Source organism: Echinops telfairi, unplaced genomic scaffold (genome assembly GCF_000313985.2).
Source record: "Echinops telfairi isolate 266 unplaced genomic scaffold, ASM31398v2 ScPeMD7_7420;HRSCAF=8458, whole genome shotgun sequence".
Classification (NCBI taxonomy): domain Eukaryota; kingdom Metazoa; phylum Chordata; class Mammalia; order Afrosoricida; family Tenrecidae; genus Echinops; species Echinops telfairi.
Genome location: NW_022111320.1, coordinates 42137824 through 42161708, shown reverse-complemented (window position 1 = coordinate 42161708; position 23885 = coordinate 42137824). Strand labels below are relative to the sequence as shown.

Sequence of the window (23885 nt, the reverse complement as noted above, 5' to 3'; positions counted from 1 at the left end):
CCCCAATAAATTGATTTAAATAAAAACTAGAACAAATCTAAAATAGGTTGAAAGGGATATCAAATTATAAGATATTACATTTTAACCTAATTATATCTGCCATAATTGACTTTACAATGCTCTCTGTGTGATAACAAGACTATTCACATCCCTTGATTATGGTCAGAAAGGAATCATCAGAAGCTTAGTCCAAGCGTGGACCCGACAAATGAATTTGGGGTGACCGTGTCCTCCAAATCCTTCACAATTCTGACATCATTCCCTCCTTCTGATTTGGATTATGTTATTTACACTCCTTAGATCACACAGGCTGGTGTGCTTCTTCCAATATGTATTTGTTTGCCACCTCACTTAGAGGGCTGTTAGAACCATATATGAACGTTGTACAGCCAGCACTTCAGACACAGCTTGCCTTTAATAGGTAATAAATAAGTAAAAAGGAAGACAAGATTCGGAGGACCTCAACAAATTTGGGGATATTATTACATCAATATAACTCATACTTGCTGGCTCTCAATTTCACCCCCCCTTTGCTGACGGCCTGTATAAGTTGTTTCTCCAGAATACCTGGATGCCATCCCGAAGTATCTCGAAGGTATCTATGAACCAGACCAATTAGTTAACAGTCACATAACAAGGCATGTCAATTATTCCATCCCTCTTTGTTTCTATGTGGTGCTTAAGGTCTACTGGCTGCAATGCTTCCAAATTAAGCTTGAGTGGGTCTCACTACCCCCTCCTCACTCCTCCTAGAGCCTATGTTGTGCAGGTCACTAGTGTTGATTAACAATTACTAAAAGCAGCTTCTGCTGCATACCTCCACTCCCTTTGAGTCCTGCTTCCCCTCTACCCTAAAGACCCTAAGTACTTCTATGCCAGGAAACACTGATAGCACCCAGGGCACCCCATATCTTTCTATCACTTTGCAGTCCGCAAAATGACAGTGAGTAGATTGTAAGAAGAGAGCATCTTGCTCCTGGCCTCAGAGAATGCCAGTGGGCCTTAAGGCTTCTTCCATTCACTCTGACTTTTTTTTTTGTCTTACAGGCCAGCATCCATCTTTCTACCTCTATATGTCTCTGGACCAGTAAATCAAACAGCCATCAAGTGGAATTCAGAAAGGCTGCTTCTCTAATAATCGTGATTTAATCACCTGGGTTGGCTGCATAGTCTCTATTTTTCTTCTCTGAAGTTTATTTCTGTTCCCCTGCAAACACTATTGGCAGGCCAGTCCTGCTCCTCACACACCATCCCAGGTACAGCTTAACCTCTGCAATAAACACAACAGAAAGCATTCTATCCAGACGAGTCTTACACACCCACACATGCACACGCATAAAGCAGCTTAAACATGTAATAAATACTCTTTCTTGTCCCATGTTTCTCTTACTTAATATATTCCATTAAAAATTCACGTTATACATTCTAAATCATACATATCATTCAAAGTGGTTTTCCCACTTATGGGTAGAAGCCTTCTTCTCTCAGAAACATTTCATAAATTATTATTTTATCTGAATTTCACTGTGATTAGGAAACAATCGTCACACCACCCACTCACAGCACCTCCTGCAGCGTAAGACACTCTATTTACACCACCACAGGCACATCGACTCTGTCCATATTCCACGAGGCACTTCCCGCAACTTCCAAAGGAGGAGGAAGATGACAGAAAAGGAGGGACAGTAAGCAGGAATCAGACTGTCGGGGACTAATAAAGCCAGCCTCAAGATGGGAGCATTCTTTCTTTATACAGTAAGATCAGAAGGAAAGAGCAAGAACTTTTCCTTGCAATTCAGAATCTACTTTGAAGTTTAATATGAGGGGTGTTCAAAAAGTGCATAGAAAAATCAAAATATATTTAAATTCCATTTTACCACGAACTTTTCGGAGGCTCTCTCCTATGTGTCAACATAATGCGAATGTAAATAAGACAACTAACGTTGCTGCTGGTGGTGACTTCGAGTCGATTCCAAACTGTAGTGAGCCTATCGGACAGAAGAGAACTTCCGTAGGCTTTTCTAAGCTGTAATCGTTACGGGAGAACTGTACCTCTTTTCCTGTGCAGGCACTGGTCAGTTCGAGCCACAGCTCTTCCAGTTAGCAGGTAAGTGCCTAGCCAAGGCCTCACCAGGGTGCATCAGATAGAAAATAGACTGGGGGCGGGTGGAAAGTAATAATGGAAAGTCTCCGAAAATAACAAATTATAAATAAAACATATAATGAAAATCAACATTACTGGTCAATTTAATTTTAAAACTGACATACATTTAGAAATTACAGGCTTTAGAAGCATGATGAACATGGATGGACTTTAGGTGACTAATCCATATTTTCCCATCAAGCACTGTATGAAAGAAATTTTCCTCAAAGCATCATTGCTAAAGAATTCCAAAATGTTCATTTACTAAAAAATACAACTCTTTTTGTTTCCTCATTTGGGTAATTTTAGCCATCCATTAAAATGGTTTACTTCTTGGATTTAAACATCTTATCTACTTGAAATCTTTATATTTTGGTGAACAAAGAAGAAAGTCAACAAAAACGTAAGGCTTTAAAATTGATCTCAATGAGATATATCACTTATTAAAAAGAGGAAAAGGACAAGAAGCTTTATTTAAAAGCATGAAGGAAATAATGATCAATAATTGAAGCAAGACAGTATACATTTCCGGTCATTTTACAGTTTAGGTCATTTGTTTCAAGCTAGAAAGCAGGCCTTATTTAGTCCAAGATATTTTTAAAAATATTACACTGTACCTTAGTAGAGAATCTGAATAGTGACATTTCTGCAATGGGCAATGACAAGGGGTGGGGAGGAATCCTGTTATATTTATTGAATTTGTGGACTCCTGCTGCAGGTAGTCCTTGAGGCATTATTATATAGGATTTTGAAAACAAAACAGATACATGTGACCATTTATTGAAATCCATGCAGTTTTTCAAAACTCTCTCTATTCAGAATCTTATTATCTACAGGGTATACAACAAGCTATTTTAATTGATTTTTTAAACAAAAAAAGTTAAAATGTACATGGTGTACATGTATACAAAATTAATCTCTCCCTTCAAAGTATTCATTTTGGGAAGCAACATATAATTCCCACTGAAGAAAATTCAAAAGTAGACATTGTAAAAGCACTTGGGTTAAATGGATTATGTATACATCTTCCCAAGGGGACTATAAAAGGAGTAACACACATGTGAATAAATAGGCTCTGATGCATTTGTTTCCAAAAAATCATGTTTCATTTATAGCCATATGTAATACAGAAAAACAAACCATAAAAGACAAAAAGTTCTCAGAATAAAGTAAATATTCATTTTCAGCTATGTATTTTAAACAAGCCACTTCTTGCCACCAAAGGTTAAGCAAATCGGAAGTGGTAGGGAATGCATAGGAAGCTAAGTCAAGCAAAGATAGACGGCTATGACACCCCTTTCCTTTCGAGGCATAAGTGATTATTGAGGGGGTGGAGGCTAATGGGGGGAGTGCTACTTTCAAACTTATAGCAAGCTTCCTATAAGAAAGGAAACAAACATACTGCGGCAGGCTGTAAAGTCTACACATGTGGATTGAATGAAATTTTACAAAACTTTATTTCACCTTTTACTTTCAGGTATAGTACAGGCAGTTTACAACTAAAAACAAGTCAGCAATATTTCAATGGAGCTTGAAATATAATTCTAAAAAAGCAGATGAAGGGTGACACCAAAGTGAGTATAAAATGTTGCTGCAAGCATAGATTAATACAAATGCCCCCACCCCACCCCACCCCTCAAAAAGGCAGACTACTGTCCAATATCTTATCATGTAATGGACAATAAATCTTCCTCCAACCCAGGTTTTACACTGGGTATAACTGAAGATGTGCAACTGGAATCACTGCATCTCTAATCTGTGTAAATACCCACACAGTCTGAAATATGTGCAGCTATTCTTTACTTATTCTTTACTTAATCTTCACCTTAATCTTAAAAAGTAGTTTTCATTTCGCAAGGAATTGTTTAATACATGGCATGCCATTTTACCTTGTTTGTGTTATGAAAACAATATAGAATACTTTCTGACCACAAGGTTCAATGCCTTCAATCAAACCGCTGCAATTAATATGAAATTCTAAATACAGAATATAATGCCACATAAATAGTATAACAGCCAAGTCCTGTCTAAGAAGCCATATGTTTTTTCCCATTGTTCAAAAAAAGGAGATGACTTCCCGTCACTTATGTTTCTGATTAGCAAGGTGATTTATGCCACAATCACTAAAAATGCCAGCAAGTGAATGAGAAAATGCATAGTGACTGCACCAGATGTGCACAATAAACAGGAATCCCATTGTAATCTCTGGTACTTAGCTTATATGAAGGTAATGTAGGAAACACTCTTGGATGTGGCAAAGTCACTCTTTTTACATTTGACTATAAATGATATGAAATAAATTGTGTGTTTTATACGTTATGGCATGTATACATTGATAAATTAGGTACCGTTTTGTATCCCGACTTATCTACAAGACAAACCTGGCTAAGATCATGGGGATTAATTGCTTCAGAAGTGTGAAATGCAGCTTTTCCATTCTTTTCTGCACACTCAGTGAAGAAACAATGATTAATCACTGTTTAACTATTCTCTTGAGGATCTACAAGATTGCCAAAGCAGTACTTATCCTCATAAATCCAAAAAATACAGGTTTAGATTTGTTGCCAACAACTGAAAGAACATCAACTTAAACTCATTTGTTATCAGATTAAAATAATGTCAAGGTTTTAGACCCTTACTAGTACACAATTCCTTTTAATTGGGGACTTCAATGGGAAGCTAGATTAACACATAAGATTTAACAAAAAGTATGTACATCTTACAAAATATTAAATATTTGTCAAAATTATAAAGTATTCTTAGTCTAATAATGTAAAACAAAAAAACCCATGGTTTTGAATTTTGTTTAATAACCCTACTTAGCTATAACATAGCTTTTTGAAGCTATTTAATTTTTCTGTACAATCCACAGAAATAAAGCATGTAATCATGTAAGAAATGGCTACTTTTTTTTAATGGCTACTTATTTTTACTTTTTTTATTCCAGACAGTTGTAGCAGAATGGCAAGTATGCGGGGGAAAAGTAGTTAATTCTAATTAAAAAAAAATCATGTTTGCAAGTCTTAAAGTTGAACATGTAAAACTCCAGCTTTCTAATCCTATACTCTAATAATCCAACAATGCATGTAATATTTTTAAAATGGGGATTATAAATATATTTCAAATTATTCAGGTTTTTAAAAATGTCTTCAGTCAATGTTCACTAGTATACTGAAAAAAACATTAACTCCTAAATTGAGGCAAGATTGTTACCTATTTATAAAATTGTGAATATACATTTTAACAACTGAAAGAAGCCTGTCTCAATAATAAAAATAATGCTAGTACCATAACTGTTCAATCATTACAAATTCAATGAAAGTTTAAGCAAAATCCTTTTTAAATGCATCTGAGCAAAACACAGCCATGCTTCAAGTATAAAAGTTTTATATTTTTTCTGACTACTTGGCTCATGTAACCTCTGCCTTATAATTTAACAGCCACACTGCTACTTCTTTCTTATCTAGGAGGTACCATGGAAGACTAGCAGAACAGTGAGGAGGAAGAGAAAATGCTAGTTAGCTTCACCGCACATGAAAGGCCATGTAGAAGTAAGAGGGAGAGGAGGTGACAATGAAACTCTGCCTTGTTCACATTTTACTTTTACGGAGCATTGGCTGTTTCTCACATTAGGTGAGATTTACATCTAGTGCACAGGTTGTGAAAATCCTATAAATTCACAATACACTTGGCCAAAGAAAATCGATCTTCCTTACATTTCCCAATATAAAAAGCGAAGCATCTGAAAATGGTATTGTTTAACAAGTACTCCTTCAGTTAGCTGAATAGCTGCCACAAAGTAAACCGCTTTAAAAAATTGTCGATTCAATGAGTATATTAATTCACGATGATTCCCCTCTCCAAGCTGATGACATTTCAGAGTCTATAAAGGGAGAATTACTCCTTCACCTTCTTTCACATTCCTGAACATCTTTTACACTTACATTTTTTTTCAATTCACTGAAAAATATTTAAGAATATCTACCCTTATGTGTGTTACTGAAAATAAAGCACACAAAATTCCATGGAAATAACAGCTTGTCTTATTTAACATGAAAAAGTTTTAGGGTGGCCTTGAAAACAAGGATAAGTATTAGGCCTAGCTTGCAAGGGAACACTGAGCATGAGAATGAATAACTGGGATTTTTTTATTTAATACTTTTATTGGGGGCTCTTACATCTCTTATCACAATCCATACAATCATCCAGTGTGCCAAGCACATTTGCACATATGCCACCATCATCATTTCCAAAGCATTCTCTTTCCACTTGAGCGCCAGATATCAGCTCCCCATTTCTTCCCCCTCCCTCCCCCACCCGTCCACCCTCACAAACCCTTGATAAATTATAGAGTATTACTCCCATATCTTACATTGTCCTCCATTGATCCTCACCCACTTTTCCATTGTTCATTACCCTGGGAGAGGGTTATAGTTTGATCCTTGTGACCGATTTCCCCTTTCTCCCTGACGCTCCCCTAGTCCTCCTAGTATCTCTACTCTCATTGTTGGCCCTGAGGGGTTTATCTATCCCTGTGTTGCAGGCTCTTATCTGTAGCAGTGTGCATGCTCTGGTCTAATCCGATTTCTAAGGTAGAAACGAGGTCATGATAGTGTAGGGAAGGAAGCACCAAAGAACTAGAGAAAGTTGTGTTTCATTATTGCTATAGTGCACTCTGACTGGCTCATCTCTTCCCTGTGACCCTTCTGTGAGGGGACTGTCTACAGATGGGCACTGGGTCTCCACTCCATGCCCCACCCCACCCCCACATTCACAAGGGGTATGATTTTGTTCTGGATCTCAGATTCCTGTTACCTGATCCCATCGACACCTCATGATCACATAGGCTGGTGTGCTTCTTCCATGTGGGCTTTGTTACTTCTGAGCTAGAAGGCCCCTTGTTTATCTTCAAGCCTTTAAGACCCCAGACGCTATATCTTTTGATAGGCAGGCACCATCAGCTTTCTTCACCACACTTGTTCCTGCACCCATCTTGTCTTCAGCAATCATGTCAGGAAGGTGAGCATCACAGAATGCCGGATTGTTAGAACAAAGTGTTCTTGAGTTGAGGGAGTACTTGAGTTGAGGCCCATGTCCATCTGCAACCTTAATTCTTAACATATGAGTACATAGTTCTATTCTCCTTTTGTTATAAATATATTTACATATGTACATGCCTCTATAAATGTCCTTTTCCTCCTGATTATTTCCTCTATTTCCTTTTACTTTCCTCTTATCCCACTATCATATTCAGCCTTCATTCGGCTTCAGTAATTCCTCGCTGCTACATTGCCCTTGATTAAGTCCCACTAGGCACCCTACACCCTTCTCTCCATTGATTTTTAGTTCACGTGTTGTTCCCTTGTCACTGGGTTGGTTTCCTACATTTAACATTTCTTGCAAAGTTGTTTGTACTTACAAACAACCCCCGAGAATGGTGTTAGTCGGCAACCTAAACAGGGAAAATAGGGCCCAGATGAAAACACAACAACCCACTAAATAAATGTACATATGAAGCTCTGGCAGAAGGAGTTCCATGTCCAAAGAAAATGAATGAAGACCAACATTGTGATGTCAAGTAGCAAAGCCACTCAACAGAGATAGGCTAAGGAGATGATGAAGATGCTGTGACATGAGGACCATTCACCTGTAAGAGAAGAATTCCCTGAGGACTTTCTCCCACCCAAAATTAGCCCAGTAAGTGATGGGCAGCCTCACCAAATCACTGATATAATTCAAGCCCAACCACAACAGCAAGTGAACAGGCCCCAAATGAAAATGAGGAAAAATTTTATTCTTCCTTAAAGAGAAATCATATAAGTGAGAGACTGCATCTTACAGGGAATCAAAACAAGATTATAAACAGTGTAAGTCTTATTTGTTATCATCACTTTCATAACAGCAGGTGCTGTCAAAGACAACACACCAAGCCTGTTATCAGTAAATGTGTCCGAAGTGGCCCTGTGAATATATGGATGCAGAGGACATGTTACTCAAATTGTCTTCCAGTTCAGTAACTAAGAAAACTAGGCCAGTTTTTAAGGAAAGGTAGGGCTACAATAAAGTGTGTGTGTCTGTGCATGTGTGTGTGTGTGCGCGCGTGCACACGCACACATAGAGCATTACTGGGGCCATGAGGAATAGCAAGCATAAGGTCGCTCAGATTTTGGACCATATAATTGTTCCTGTCTCATGGATTATCCCTAACAAAAGCACTGCAATATTGGAGGTTAACATATAAGCAGCTTGAATATGGCATCATGCACAGTACATACAATCATTGCTATAGAGACCTGGGGGCTTGACTACAAGTAGGCAGAGCATGATTATTGTAATTCAGAAGCACATGAAATACGTCCCAGTGATCCCACTAAACCATGAGGAAAATGCTAGAATTCTAATGCCATTATTATACCCTAGCTTATTCAACTGTGTATCTTGGCAAAAAAGTGACTAGGAGAAATGTGGGTCATAATAAATTGATAGACCTTTGACATCTGCAGATTTTATATTCATGGATTCATCCTAATTCAAGCAATCCTAAGGGTCTAGGTTGCAGAGTAATTTGTCATGTTTCTGAGATATAAATTTGAGCCCTACGCTCCCTAAGGCTGGTATGAGGAAGCAGATGGTCCTGCTTCTGGCCTTAATGTCGCATGGTGGTTCTCTAGACAAATCTATAGAGAGAGTTATACACTTGAGATTCTTCAGAAGTGTTAAGAAGTTGTGCCAGTGCCACTAATTCGCTACTGATTCATAGAGACCCCTATCTACAAGAGAATGCAATTGCTTCCAAGGACACTGATTGTAGATCCAAGTAAAATGAGATCCTTGATAATTTCATTTCTTTCTCTATTTACCATGATGTTGTTTACTGGTCCACTTGTGAGAACTTTTTCTTTTTTAATGTTGAAGTGAATCCATAGTCTTGAACTTCATCAGTAAATGCTTCAAGTTGTCTTTCAGCAAGCAGGGCAGGGTCAACCTGCAAATCGCAGCTGTTAATGAATCTTCCTCAAATCGAATGCTGCATTTCTCTTCAAAGTCCAGCTTCTTGGATTATTTTGTCGACATACACATCAAATAGATAAACATGGTAAAAGTTTACAACCCTGCTGTACATCTTTTCTGATTTTAAACAGCATAGTAAACCCATATTCTCTTTGGATGACAGCCTCTCCCTCTAGATACAGGGTCCTTGTGAGCACAGTTAGGTTCTGGAATTCCCGTTCTTCTCAGTGTTATCCATAGTCTGCTCTAGTCCACACAGTTGAATGCCTTTGCATAATCATTCATCAGAACAAGACTAGAGAGCAGGACAAACTGCCACCAGCTGCTCATTTTCAAGTTCATGTTGAAACTGAAGAAAATGAAAATAAGTTCATGAAAGCCTATGTATGATTTTCAGTATAACCTACCTGAATGCAGAGACTACTTCAAAACAGAGTTGATGCACTGGACAGGAGTGAGTGAAGAAGACTGGTTGTGAGATGACATCAAAGGCATCATAATGAAGAAAGCAAAAGGTCATTAAAAAGATGAGACAGGGATAAAAGGCCAAAATTCCAAGAGATTCTGAAACTTACTGTTAAAGCCGAGAAGCTAAGGCGAATTGAAGAAATGATAAAGTACATGAGCTGAACAACAGCTTTTCGGAGGGCAGCTCGGGGAGACATAGTAACGAGTTATAATGATGTGTGAAAGGCTTGGACTCATAAAGCCCAAAGGGAATACTAACGCAGTCAGCATTCCTAAACCTAAAAGAACTGAAGAACAATTTAAAGCCCCAAGCTGCAGCACTAAAGAAAATCTATGGACAATTACTGAATGACAAATGAAGCATCAAAAGAAGATGGAAAGAAATACAGTTATTTTACTAAAAAAAAAAACTTGGTCAACAATAATCCATTTCAGGAGACGTCATAAGATCAACACCCAATGGCATTATAGGAAGAAGCCCAAGCTGTATTAAAGGTATTAGAGAAAAACAAAGTTCCAAGAATTAACAGAACACCATATATTTCAACCAATGGATGCCTAAGAAATGCTCACTTGTTTATGACATAAAATTTAGAAGACAACTACTTGGTCAACGGACTGGAAGAGATCTGTATTAGTGCTTATTCTTTAAAAAAAAAAGTGACATCAAATATAATGTGGAAATAAGTGAACAATATCCTTCATAACACAAAGTAGTAAAATTTTGCTGAAAATAATGTAACAATGGCTGTGGCAGTACATCTATAGTAAACTGCCAGAAATTCAAAACACATTCAGTCAAGGATACGAGGTGAGGGATATCAATGCGAATATCACATGGATCTTGGCTGAAAGCAGAGAATACCACAAAAATGTGTTTTATTGACTACACTGTGTTGTTCTTACCTGTGCTTTATTGACAACCCAGAGGTATTCAATTGTGTGAGACTTCACAAATTATGAATAGCAAATAATTGGAATTCTAGAGATATATAATTCATAAATGCCTTCTATGTCTTAATTCTATAAATTTTTTTAAAAATTACAAAATACCTAGACTTTCTTTCCTCACCATTCATTTACACAGCTCAAGCTAAAGGCACAAAGGGATGAGCAAATGAGGACAAGCCTAAAGAAATCAGATGGTCCTCATGCTCCTTAGATGTCATATACCCTGCAGGCAAGGTAATCTTTGATGGAGGGCTTTGAAAGATAGATTTACCCATCACTTTCCTTCCTATTATTAAGGATACATTATGCTTGCCCCTATATAAGGCCATCTCTCTACTGGACACATTGCTCCAACAATTATCCATTCTGGCTTGCATCATAAAGTTATTCTTTATTGGGTTATTCACATCATTGTGCTACTCCTGTGTGGACCCAACGCACCCCTTGAACTCATTCTAATCAGACTTTCTGGGCTTTCTTAAACATTTTCATCACTTGCCTTCTTTGTTTTCAGCTGGTACTGAGCCACCCCGACTCCTGCACAATGGACCTAAATGCTGGAATCAGATCTGGATCTCCCATATGAGAGGTAAGATTTCGACAAATGAATCACCACTGCCCTTGTTACAGGCATTAGCTGTCATGAAGCCCAGTGTGTTTTCGCCTTCCCTCATTGGATGTTCTTTTTCTGGCCATCTCTGCTAATTTCTCTTTACTTAACCCATTACTCAAAGTACCCCATAGGATCTTAAATAACCCCTAGCTGAATTGTATCCAGTATTACAGCTTTCAATATTTACAGACAACATGCAGTGTTTCCTTGAACCTAGCTAGCCCTTCACTCCACGCAAGCCTATCTGCCTGTCTACTTGACCTTTCCATTTGAAGGCCCAATAGGCCTCTCCAACTTAACATGTCCAAAACCAAACTCCTGACCTCCTCCCTAATGCTGGGACTCAATCAGTTCTAACCAGTTTGGCAAACCAATGCCTAATTTTTTGCTGAGTTTGGCAAACCGATGGTGAAAATGGCACTAGTAATCAGGGAATTGATGGAAATCACAAATTTACATTCCTTACTCTTTTTTTAATGTTCATCTTGCACAACAATGTATTCTAAGGGCCACAGTAATGTTCATTTCATCCAAAGGATTAAGAATAGATGGAACTATGCTTACATTCATCAATTCATAAAACTTGTTATAAACTTGTTGATGTAATATATTTTTATTCATTTGCATTTGTTACTTCAGTAAACATATAATAAAAAGAGAAACAGTTTATTTCAGTAAACATATAAAGAGAAACAACCAGAAGGGGACACACTTTTATTCGTTTCAGCTTTGTGCTGAGTCCCACATTCCCACAAGCTATTATAAGTGAATTATGCAATTCCTGAAAGCGTTCAAAGAGCTAAAAATACTGTCAAAACAATTTCTGAGAGTCTAACAGAAGTGGAGAAACATATTACAAAGATGAACAGAATGTTCAGAGGAAAAAAAGTCCCTTGTTTCTAATATATTAAATACAATGAATATTGTCTAATTGGCTTACCTCTAAAGGAATTAGATCCTACTGCTACAGTGAAAAAGATTGCTAAGGATAAATCACACAGTCAATGATGGTTGGATAAAAGCAAAGAAAATTCTAAGCAAGAACACCAATCAAGAAGCATTATGGAGATATCTTAAATAACAGTATTGTTTTATGTCAGGTATTAATACTTTTTCATTAATATTTTAAAACTCTCTTGTAGTCTAGTTTTGTGTATCTTTTAGTGTTCACATTTAGGTATTAATTGTATGAATTAATAAGCTCCCTTTTGGTATATCTTTTTTTTATACATAAAATGGTCAGTAGGGCAGCAAACTGGTTATTAAATTATTTGAAATCCACCACTGCTCCTCCCCAAATGTACCTCTTTTATACTATTCCCATTCTCATTAAACTCTTTTATGATATTCAGAGCAAAATATCAAAGCCTTACTGCCTTCTCTATCTCATAAATCAAATCCAACTCATCAACAAATATTGTTCAAACCACAAAACTCACCTCGTCATCTATCTACTTTCTTCTGCTACCTAAAAATCTATTCTCAATCCAGTACCTTACAATCTAGTCTCAATCTAGTAGTCAGTAATCATTTTCACCTACAAATCTGATGATGACCCTCACCAACAGCTCATCAAGTTCACCATAGAAGTTAAACATTGTTAACTGTCCCTAAAGTCGGACAACGACACATGGTGACACTACCATCACAGGCCAAAATACTACTCGGACCTGCACCACACTCCCAAGACAAGTTGCGCAACACACCCTTTGAATCCATAGGGTTTTCACCGACTGACTTTCAAGAGATGATTATCAAGCCTTTTATCCTAATCCATCAGAATCCAGAAACTCCACTGAAGCCTTCTTAGCAACCATTCCTCAAAAAGCTAAATACTGAACTGCCATATAGCCCAGTTAGATTTATACTCAAAAGAACTAGAGAAAAACTCACAAACAAGTACACATGTTCATAATAGCACTATTCACAGTAGGCATGAAAAAAACAAATATTCAATTGCTCATCAACTGAGAAGAGATAAACACCCTGTGGTAGATGTAGACATGATGGAATATTTCTGTCAGAAAAAAAGGAAGTTCTGATAAACACTATAACATAAATGAAGCCTGAAAATATTATGCTAAGAAGAAACTCAAAAGATCATATATTATTCGATTGCTTTTATGTGAAATATCACAATAGACCAATCCAGAGAGAGAGGAAGTAGACTGGTGGTTGCCAGAGCATGATGGGAATGGGATGTAAGGAATGACTGGTTAATGGGTTCAAGATAGTTTTCCTGGAGTGATTTTTAAAAATTGATATTGAAGTAGTAATTGGACAACACGGCGAATGCCACTCTTACATATTAAAATGATCCCAATTCCACCTTACAACTCTGGCTAGACCAGAGGATATACACTGGTACAGGTAGGAAGTGGAAACACAGGGATTCCAGGACAAATGATCCCTTCAGGACCAGTGGTGAGAGTGGCAATATCTGGAGGGTGGAGTGAAGGTCGGGTGGAGAGTGGGAACTGATTACAAGGATCTACATATAACCTCCTCCCTGGGGGATGGACAACAGAAAAGTGGGTGAAGGGAGTCATCGGACAGTGTAAGATATGACAAAATAATAATAATTTATAAATCATTAAGGGTTCATGAAGGAGGGGGGAACGGGGAGGGAGGAGGAAAATGAGGAGCTGATACCAAGGGCTCGAGTGGAAAGCAAGTGTTCTGAGAATGATGAGGGCAACAAATGTGCAAGTGTGCTTGACATACAATGGATGGATGTATGGATTATGATAAAACTTGTATGAGCCCCCAATAAAATGATTTAAAAATATAAAATAAAATAGTTAATTGTATGTTAGGTGGATATTATGTCAATTGTTTTTAAAAGGAAGTCCTGATCCATGCTACAATATACCCATTGAAAGTGTTTTAATAAGTGAAAAATGCTAGAAACAAAGGTTGCATACTGGATGATTCCATTGATAGGAACTACTCAGAATACCTAAGTCCACACAGACAGAAAGCAGAGTAGTGCTGATGGGCATGGCGCTGCCCTTTGAGTTGGTCAATATTTTCGACCGTATATACTTGAGGATAAGCCTACCCAAATATCAGCCAAGGCCAAAAACTGCATTAAAAATGAGCTGTAAAACTCGGCGTATACACGAGTAGATACAGCAGATGGAGGTAGTGGGTGTGCAAGCTTGGAAGGTGCTCATTATAGCCGTCATTGCGTCAGCTCCAAATCATGGTAACCTCGTGTGAAAGAGAATGAAATGTCCTGTCCTGTGTGTGGCAATGATTTCTTTTGCAAGAATTATCACCAGGGTAGTTCCATAGAGCGAGAGATGGCAGAGGTCCCCAAAGTCCAACTCTTTTAAGATACTACTTTGCACAGTGAATTCTCCTTACATTCCTCCTTTTCATTCACATGGTGTGTCATAGAACTGCTGTTCATAAGGAGTTCTGAAAGGCCTTTCTTGAAAAGAAGCAAAACACATTGCCACTGAAGAGCATGCGAAACTTTTTATCTCGAATGTTATTGTTCGCAAATATGTCTTACATTCTTCACATGAATACTTATCAATACATCCTTTGAATAAGGAAGGGGGGCGGATATCATTTGGCTCCATTATCCAACCACTACTTCCCTTAATGATCTACATTCCCTCATAGTCCTGGGTTCTGTGACTCATTGCAATGTCCAACCGAAACTCACAAAACTTTGAGGAAATGGCTCATATGTGGTGACGGGTGCTGTTCAGTCCAAAATCCGAGATGCAAGCAGAAGCCAGAAAAAAAAAAACAAAAAAAAACATATGTCCAAAAGCTGCAGTAAGTCTTCTTGCTTCTACAAAGCTCAATCAGGAAAATAAAGGAAATCTGTGGTGGTTTTCAATTGAACTGAGATCCAAAAGGTCAGTAATTCGAGGCCACCCGTAGCTATCCAGGAGATAGATGGGGCTTTCCACTCCCATGAACCATGTCTCAGACACAGGGCAGTTCTACTCTGTCCTATCAGGTTTCCCTGAGGCCGTTGGATTGAAGGCCCTAAGTTTGTTTTTGTCTTGGCTTTCACTCTCCAGGTGACACAATGTGTAAAACTGTTTGGAGGTACCATTATATATACAATACACACAAAGGGTGTGGTCTGGTTGACACCTGGTACAAAGGTGGGTCATAAGGATGTCATCAAGGAAACAGAGTGTGTGTCCTGGTTCACACCCAGTTCTAAAATGGGGTCTTAAAGATGCCCTCAAGGAATCAAAGGATGTGGCTGGGCCCACACCCTCCCCCAAGTTCAGGTCTCCTGTCCACCAGCGTAGTAGAGCCTGCCCTACAAAATGGGACCGTAACCACAGGCTTATCAAGCAGCACATGTTATATAAGACACCACGGACAGAAGAGCCACACTGATGGCCTCTAACCCAATGCACATAATCTGTGATGTCTCTGAGTACTTTGTTGTGGTCACTGTATAAACCCATCGCATTAAGTATACTCCTTTTTCTGACCAACCCTCTGCTGTACCGGACAGAATTTTCTTTTCTAGGAATTGGTCTTCCCAGATGATCTGGCCAAAGTGAATGCATATAATGCCACTGAAATATTAACTTTAAAATGGCTGACTTTATGTTAGGTCAATTTGATCTCACTAAAAATGTTTTACTTAAAAGAAATTCCACCTGTGCCCCTATACCCTGAATTTCCTCGCACACCTCCTGTTTTACTGCCCATCACAGCATCACTAACTAAGCTATTGCATATTTGAAGTTACTTGTCTTCATCCTAGAATGTAAACTTCACCAAGTTAAGGATTTTGCCTGCTTTGCTTTCACCGTGATTTCTGCGAGAACAAACAGCAGTCTGGCTTTGGATTTATCAGGATTAATAATAGATGGTAGAAAAAACAGTTCCATCATATAGCTAGGAAGAGAATGGTAGTAAAAGCCTTCAAAGTTCTGAAGAAATTTATTCTAAACTTAGAGACATGTAAAACAACTAAATGAAAAATCAACCATGAGACTAAAAGCGCTTTTGAATCTACTCAACTCAAAGTTCGGATCCCATCTAACCTTTCGGAAAATTTATTTACTAAAGTCTAAGAATGAAGACAACAATGTGATATAAGAAATTCACCCAGCAATGTATGGATATATAACGAACTCATCCAGCAATGTATGAAAAAAAAATCTGAAAATGAAACTTTAGCAAAAGAGTAGTTTGCATTAAAATAGAAGTTGAAATAAATGAAGAATTTCTTCAAATAAGAAAGCAGACAACTTCACAAGCATGTTATTGTATGATTTAGGAGTGTGAAAATACAAATAGGATAAATTATAAATAAAAACAGAAGCATGGATCTTCTTTGAGAAATAAAGAGACTGGCAGATTAAAACTTCAGTGAAAACAAAGAACTGCACAAAAATATGGTAGAAATATAAAACTAAACATAGTGTAATATTAAAAGAAACAAAGCAAAATTGCAAATAATTTTTCATTTAAAAATGTTACATCACTTCATCTTCACCCAGAACTGGGTATGGCTTTTATGGTGATACTTCTCTATGCCTACCAAATGTACAAGTACAGCATATTTCTTTTATAACCAAAGATGTAGGGGAGAATTTGCTGTTTGTTTTTTTTAATGGCACATAAAATAGCAAAAACTACTGGAAAATATCACATTGGCCAAGGATCTGGGCCACCCTGAGCTGACACATGAGACTTAAAACAGTGCAAATATGTTAAGGCAAGTACGACTTGAGGATATCGGCACATATATGCAGTCTACATAGGTAGAAAGGGCCAAGAAAAGAATAAAATACGCAAGGGATGACTCCATTCGAGATTTTCCTTCCTTTTAAAATGTTGAGATCTGATCTTCTTTCTATTGTGACTACAGGAGACCCAGGTAATAACTGATGTTTCCCGCAGTTACTCTGTGCTTTTACCTAGACACCTGATAGTACTTGAAGAATAGGAAGGGAGAGGAGAACGGAGAGGGCAGCAGAAGTAGCTTGGGTTAAGCAAAAAGCCAAGTTCCTGTTTCCCTTTACTTCCCAACTGTATCAGTCAGGCAAAACAGGCAAGCACTCTAAATGTAGGGTCTTTCAAATTGTAAACGTGACCAATTTATTGGATAGAGAAATCAGTTATAGGCACCAGTATATAATAAATAAAGTACAGAAAGAATGTAATAAAGCATAGCAGAGCACAAACCTCAGGTACTTAGGGTAATAATTATTTCATGAAACTGCTTTAGGTTTCCCATGTGTATTTGTGCCTGTGGGAACTGACTGAAATGTACAAAATGTATTTGTTACCGTGTGTTGCAAACACGCACACACACAAATTGTGAATGACTCCTATGATGTGGTCAACTGTATGTTCATTTAATCTTTGCAATTCTGCTACTGTTAAAGCAGTGTTCTCTGTAAACATGGGGTTACAGTAAGTCAGAATCAACTTAAGGGGGAATGTTCTAAAACTGATATGGCAATAATTACACAATTCTCCTTGACATGATTGGATGACTGAACTATTGAGTTGTATGATATGTAAATTATGTGCCCAAAAATGTTGCCTAAAAAAAAATACACTCAAAAAATAAGAAATAAAATAAAGCAAAATGATTTTAAAGAAGAAAGTTGAGGATAACCATCAACAACAAAAAAAAGCCTTTAAGGAATGTCCAAATTGGGAGTGAGGGAGAGAAACACAAAATGATAGAAATACTGTTCCTTAAAGAAAATGCTAAAAGTCAGCTTATGGGTGTGTGTGTGTGTGGGGGGGGTTAATCTCTATAGAAACCATCTACACCTGGCATAAGTGTGTTCATGTGTGCACATGCATGCACACACTCTTGTACTTTTCTCCACCCACCCAACCCCCCCCCCAAATCCTATAGAACACACAACTATGATAAGGAGTATTAGGAAGATTCAATTTTTAAACACACATTTGAATAAACAAATGCATACCTTTCAAACTCTATTGATCCACAAACCAAGAGGGCATGTTCTTGTTGCGTGTCTTGATCAATGAATCAGAAGAGCATCAAGAACCAGGAACTGGCTGCGCCTTCCCTCCACTGCACTGCATCTACCTAGAAAAGGAAACAGAAGATAGCTTCAAATGCTCCATTCCTAGAAGGAATGCTGACCCAAACCAATCAATGCAAAACACATGCTAAGAGTTGAAAGTTAACCTACTCATTAGTCACTCTTTGGTTCATCTAGTTTCAGTCCTTGAAAGAAGATAAATATAGAGTACCAATAATAAACCAGAATAATTTTTAAAAAACAAAACAAAGCACCTGTTGCAATTTCATCGACATATCATTGAAGTGTCATAAAAGTAATTAAGTATCAAATGCACTATTCTAAAATATAGAAAAACAACATCAAGTTACAAAAGGATACAATAAAAAACTGGAAATTTGACATTTTTATAAATTCCATTGAAAATGGATTCCAACACATTAATAAAATGTAAGCTTAAAGTACAGATACATCAGTGATGACAAGTATACATTTTTTTGAGTTGAAATTAACTTCCATAATCCAAAGCATAAGCAAATATTATAATCACCTTTAGTAATATATTCCCATATATCATATTTGGCATACATGCTACTATACAAAATCTGAAAGAATGACAACTGAATTTCTCAAATATGCTATCCAATTAAAAAAATTTCCTCTTAAAATAAGTATATTTATTGATGCTTCTCCAGATTTCCTTTTCTGTTAAGTCCTACAAGCTGGTAACCTGATGGAGTATACTTCGTGGCTCAGAACGGCAAGCAAACAAAGTAGTATTGAGAAAGCATCGTGGAAAACATAATGAAAACCATAGGCCTAGCAAAACATAGATCAAACACCACCATTTGTCTGTCAAGCTTGTCACACTGTGGTGACTTAGATGTTGCTGTGTCGCTGGCATTGCAAGTGCCAGGCAAGGTCACCCAAAGTGAACAGGTTTCAGCAGAGCTTCCAAACGAAGAACATGCTACAAAGAAGGACCAGGGTCCAATTCTGAGAAAGTGGCAACTGAAAACCAGATGGACAGAATCAAAATATTGTCAAATACTGAAAAACCTCATGAAAAGAAGCAGAACATTGTCAGAGACAGTGCCAGAAGACGAGTCCTTCAGGCTGGAAGTCACTTTAAATATGATTGAAGAAGAGCTGACTTCTTAAAGTAGAGTCAACCACGGACACAGACAGAGTAAAGCGTGAGAAGTTAAGCCTTCGGGACCTTACTTTGCTGATGGGGCATGACTCAAAATGAGAAGAAACTGGTGCAAGCATCAATTAATAATCCGAGCTTGGACTGTACGAAGGTGTGAACCATACATACTAGAATAGCCTTGAAAAGAATGGGAACTTCACAACACTACGTTACGCTCACTGGAACCTGAGCACGGATAAAGAGGCTGCTGCACAAACCAAACAAGGAAATACTGCACGTCTTAAAATCAGGAATGGTGTATGTTAGGGTTTGCATCCTCTCACCATACTTACTCATTCTGTATGCTGAGCAAATCATTCCAGTAGATGGATTATACTAAAAAGAATGGGGTATTAGGATTGGGGGAATGCTAATTAACACCCTCCCATATGCAGATGATACAACCTTGTTCGTTGAAAGTGAGGAGGACCTGAAGCACTTGCTGAGGAAGATCAAGAATTACATACAGCCTTTAGTATGGATTACAACTCAAAACTACATAAATCCGCACAACTGAACCAATAGGTAACATCATGGGAAAAAGAGAAAAGTTGTCAAGGATTTTGTCTTGCTTATATCCAAAGCAATGTTCATAGAGGCAGCAGTCAAGAGATGAAAGGATGCATTGCTTTGGGTAAGTGTGCTGCCCCAGACTTCTTTAGAGTTACTAAAAAGCAAGGATGTTACTTTGAGGACTAAGGTGTGCCTGACCCAAGCCATGACGCGTTCAATAACCTCATTTGCATATGAAAGTTGGGCACTGAATAGGGAAGACCAAAGAATAATCAATGCTTTTGGAACTTATGGTGTTGGTAAAGAATATTGAAAATAAAAGGACTGTTAAAAGAATAAACAAATATGTCTTGTAAGAAGTACAGCCAGAATGCTCCTTAGAGGCAAGATGTAGCAGACTTTATTCTCATGTACTTTGGACATGTTGTCAGGAGAGGCTAGTCCCTGGAGAAGGTACATTATGCTTAGTAAAGTAGTGTGATACACATACACACACACACACACACACACACACACACACACACACACAAAATACCTTTGAAAAGGTGGACGGACACAGTGGCTGCAGCAATGGACTCACAGATGAGAATAATTGTGAGGATGGCATAGGGAGTCAGAGGTGACTTGAAGGAACCCAACGACGACAGTAACAGCTAAACACAGTGAGACCTCATAGACATTAAGTGCTTCAAGCACAATTTGGCATCACATGCTATGCAAAACCAAATGACAAGAGTGTACTTTTTCAAAAAACACAAATGCATCTGTTATTTATCTATCTGTAAAAAAGATATTTCCAGGAACTAATATTACATGCCCTATTCGATTTTACCTTTCAAATGTATATGAAATTTTATAAATTATACTTTTCAATATGCCACACATGGAGAATAAGTAAATATTGCCAGTCACTCTTTAGATATCAATAAATTTACAGGGTTAGTCTTGTATGGTTGAAATAAAAATTACCATACCACTAAAATAATAATGTCTGTTTTTCATGTCTGTGTATGTATACATACACATATGTATATAAAAATACCATTTTTATTCTACAGATGGCTCTTTAGAGGGATATTCAAATATCTTTCAACTAATCCAATGTATATATATTTGATGAATACTATGTTTGGAACTACTTAATACATGTTTTCATAATACTGTGTCACAACTGTCCTGAGAATATGGCTTATTTCTTTAGAAAATCTGACAATAACAAAAAAGAAAAAGATTAACAGCACGATATGCCATGTTGAATATTTGTAATCTGTTTAGTTTTTAATATACTATTTACATGGGATTTTACACATCTTACATTTGCAAGGTCCTAATTAACCTTGTTGTTATGACAAGATAGGCCCCTAAGACTTGCATCCACACACCACCAGAGAAACCAAGAAAAGAGGAAAGGGAGAAAACTTATGGACACAATTAATAAACACAGAAGACCACCTCAACAGTAAGATTACAGGAGACAAGTGGACTTCCTCAACAATCCATATGCAGAAATAATATTTACCGTGAAAAATATTTACAGTGAAAAGATATACCAGTTCTTTTTCTGGTTATTCTCTTAGGAATTGCATAAATATTAAGAAATCTAGAAATAGATATACACATGCACATATAAAAATTATTGTCAGTGTATAACTTACTGCTGCCCTGGGATTGCAATAATTTATGTAACATCTGTTTTCATATTTTTCTAATTTTTTTTCTAATTAACATGCATATTTAACGCATAAGTGCTCAGACCACCTCTTTTTTCCTGCTGACTGTGCCTCTGTTTTGAAGTGGCACACTTCTAGGGAGAATTCAGGAGAGATGGAAAACAAAATCTTATTGAAAGCACTAATTTTTAAATCTAAACAGTATAAACTAATTTTCAAAAAAATATGAAAGTGCTAGGAGTTTTCACAAAGAGCATTTCAATATGCCAGCAACAGTCAGGCACAAAGAATCGCAGCCTTCTCGATTTCTTCCTAAGCACTGGAACCTATTCTCTTCCTTAGCTTGCATGTACAGATGGGCTTTCAGTTTCTATTTCTTCAGCAATATAAATTAACAAACGCATTTAATATATGAATGTCAACAAGTATATACAAACCAGCTATGTAACTTTTGAATTGTAAAACTTAAAAAAATTGGGAAATTGAGGAAAAGGGGGGAAAGTTTTCTTTTTCCTTAATGCCCCTTCAAGTACAAGCAAGGTCTGGGAAGTCTCCAATCTATACTGAGTAGTTAATAATCACAGTACTACTTATGTCTATTTCAATAGGAAACAGTAAAATTGGAGGCCAATCAAACCAATATTACAATAACATATTCCCCCAAAACAATGCCAATATTCCACTTCAGAATCGATTGCTATGTGTTTTAATTACCTAATTAGCCACTTCAGGCATCCATGCATGATCTGTGATCTACTATGCGGGCAGTCCTGGGACTCTGCAAACTCTGAAACTGCCTCAGCCCGCAAGGAGCTGACATTCTACTCGAAACCGAAACACTAACTGCAAACAGAGAAATGTTATTTTAAAAGATGGAGCCATGAGACTTTAAACAGGAACCCTTTAACAGGAGTTAGCCCAGGGACCAGTCCTGAAAACAAAGGCCATTGAAGACATGATCTGAAAGGTCTGGAAATGCTGCCGTCTGGGGGGCACAGCAGCTTGAAGGCCCAAAAGCAGGCCTGACAACCAGCACATTCAAAGACAATGATCAAGTAGGACCCAGTCACAGCAGGAGAGGGAATGCATGCTAAACAAAGCAGGGTAGTAAAAGGCATAGTCCCTGAGAAATTTTAAATAGGATATAACAATTAACTTTGCTTTGAACAAAACATCAAGTTTGGCTGGACTGTGAGATGAGCCAGGAGAGGAAGCCGAGGAGGGGTCAGATGAAAGCTGGCAGCCCATCTGAGGGAGGGCAATCGGGTAATAGTGATGAAGAGGGAGAAGGGAGCATAGAAAGCAAGCCACATACTAACAAGAAGCAAAACTTGGTAAATATGTAGACTATGTGGAGGAGGTGGGTAGATACATATCAGTTCCATTTATTGAGGTGGGGGCCCTGGAAGAAGATCAGGTGTTGGGGGAAAGAACCACATTTCGACTTGGCTACCTGTTGGAAAGGAACTGTACACACTTCCATTTAAATGTCTGGAATCTGGCTAAATTAAAATTTAAGTTTACAAGGATATGGGTGATTGGGAAGCCCGATGAAGTAGTTCTACTCTGGCACATGGCTCATTTTGAGTTAAAAGCTACTTAAGGGCTATTTTTTTAATGAAGTTTGACATTCTTTCCCCAGAGGAAAGTCCTTTAGTATTTCATAAACTGACCAGCTCAGCCACAAAGAGTTAACTCCATGAAGGTCATTTGCAATTTATACCTTGTAAATTGCAGAGGCGTCCTTGTGGCACAGAGGTCACGCAGTAGGCTGTTAACCCTCAGGTGAGTGGTTTGAATCCATCTGCCACTCCCCCAGTTAAAGGTGTAGGAGTCTGCTTCCATAAAGATTAAAAAAGCCTTGCTAAGCCTAGGACAGTTCCACTCTGTCCTATGAGATCACTTTGTCAAAATCGGCTTGATGGCAACAGGTCAGAAGTTTGTTTATAAATTGTTGTATAGGAGACACGATTTACTGGAATGTGTACTTGTAGACAAACTGCGCTAAGCATTCTACAAATAATCTTAGCATGCAAAAAAATTGTAAAGGTGAATCTAAAGTTTAGGGTCAAAGTTGCTAGTAAAGCCAATAAATGATAAGAGCTACATTTCCAACCAAAGGTTACCTGAATCCACAGCCATGTCGTTTCCAATAAAAAGAAGGACAATAATCTGGGCTTTAGAAATGCTGCCTTGAAACAGGGAGGGTGGAGGGAGAGTGGGTAGGAAAGAGGGAACCGGTTACAAGGAACTATATGTGACCTCCTCCCTGGGGGACGGACAACAGAAAAGTGGGTGAAGGGAGACGTCGGACAGGGCAAGA

At 37.8% G+C, this 23885-nt stretch overlaps 1 protein-coding gene across 3 annotated transcripts in view; it reads right to left on the bottom strand.

Moving 5' to 3' along the window:
• Nucleotides 1-23885, bottom strand: part of TBC1D5 (TBC1 domain family member 5) — a 570856-nt gene that overhangs the window by 407910 nt on the left and 139061 nt on the right. For all 3 annotated transcript variants that reach the window (XM_045297525.1, XM_045297524.1, XM_045297526.1), the window contains exon 3: nucleotides 18128-18252. The gene's annotated coding sequence lies outside the window, so the exon portion shown is untranslated. The remainder of the gene's footprint in view (nucleotides 1-18127; nucleotides 18253-23885) is intronic.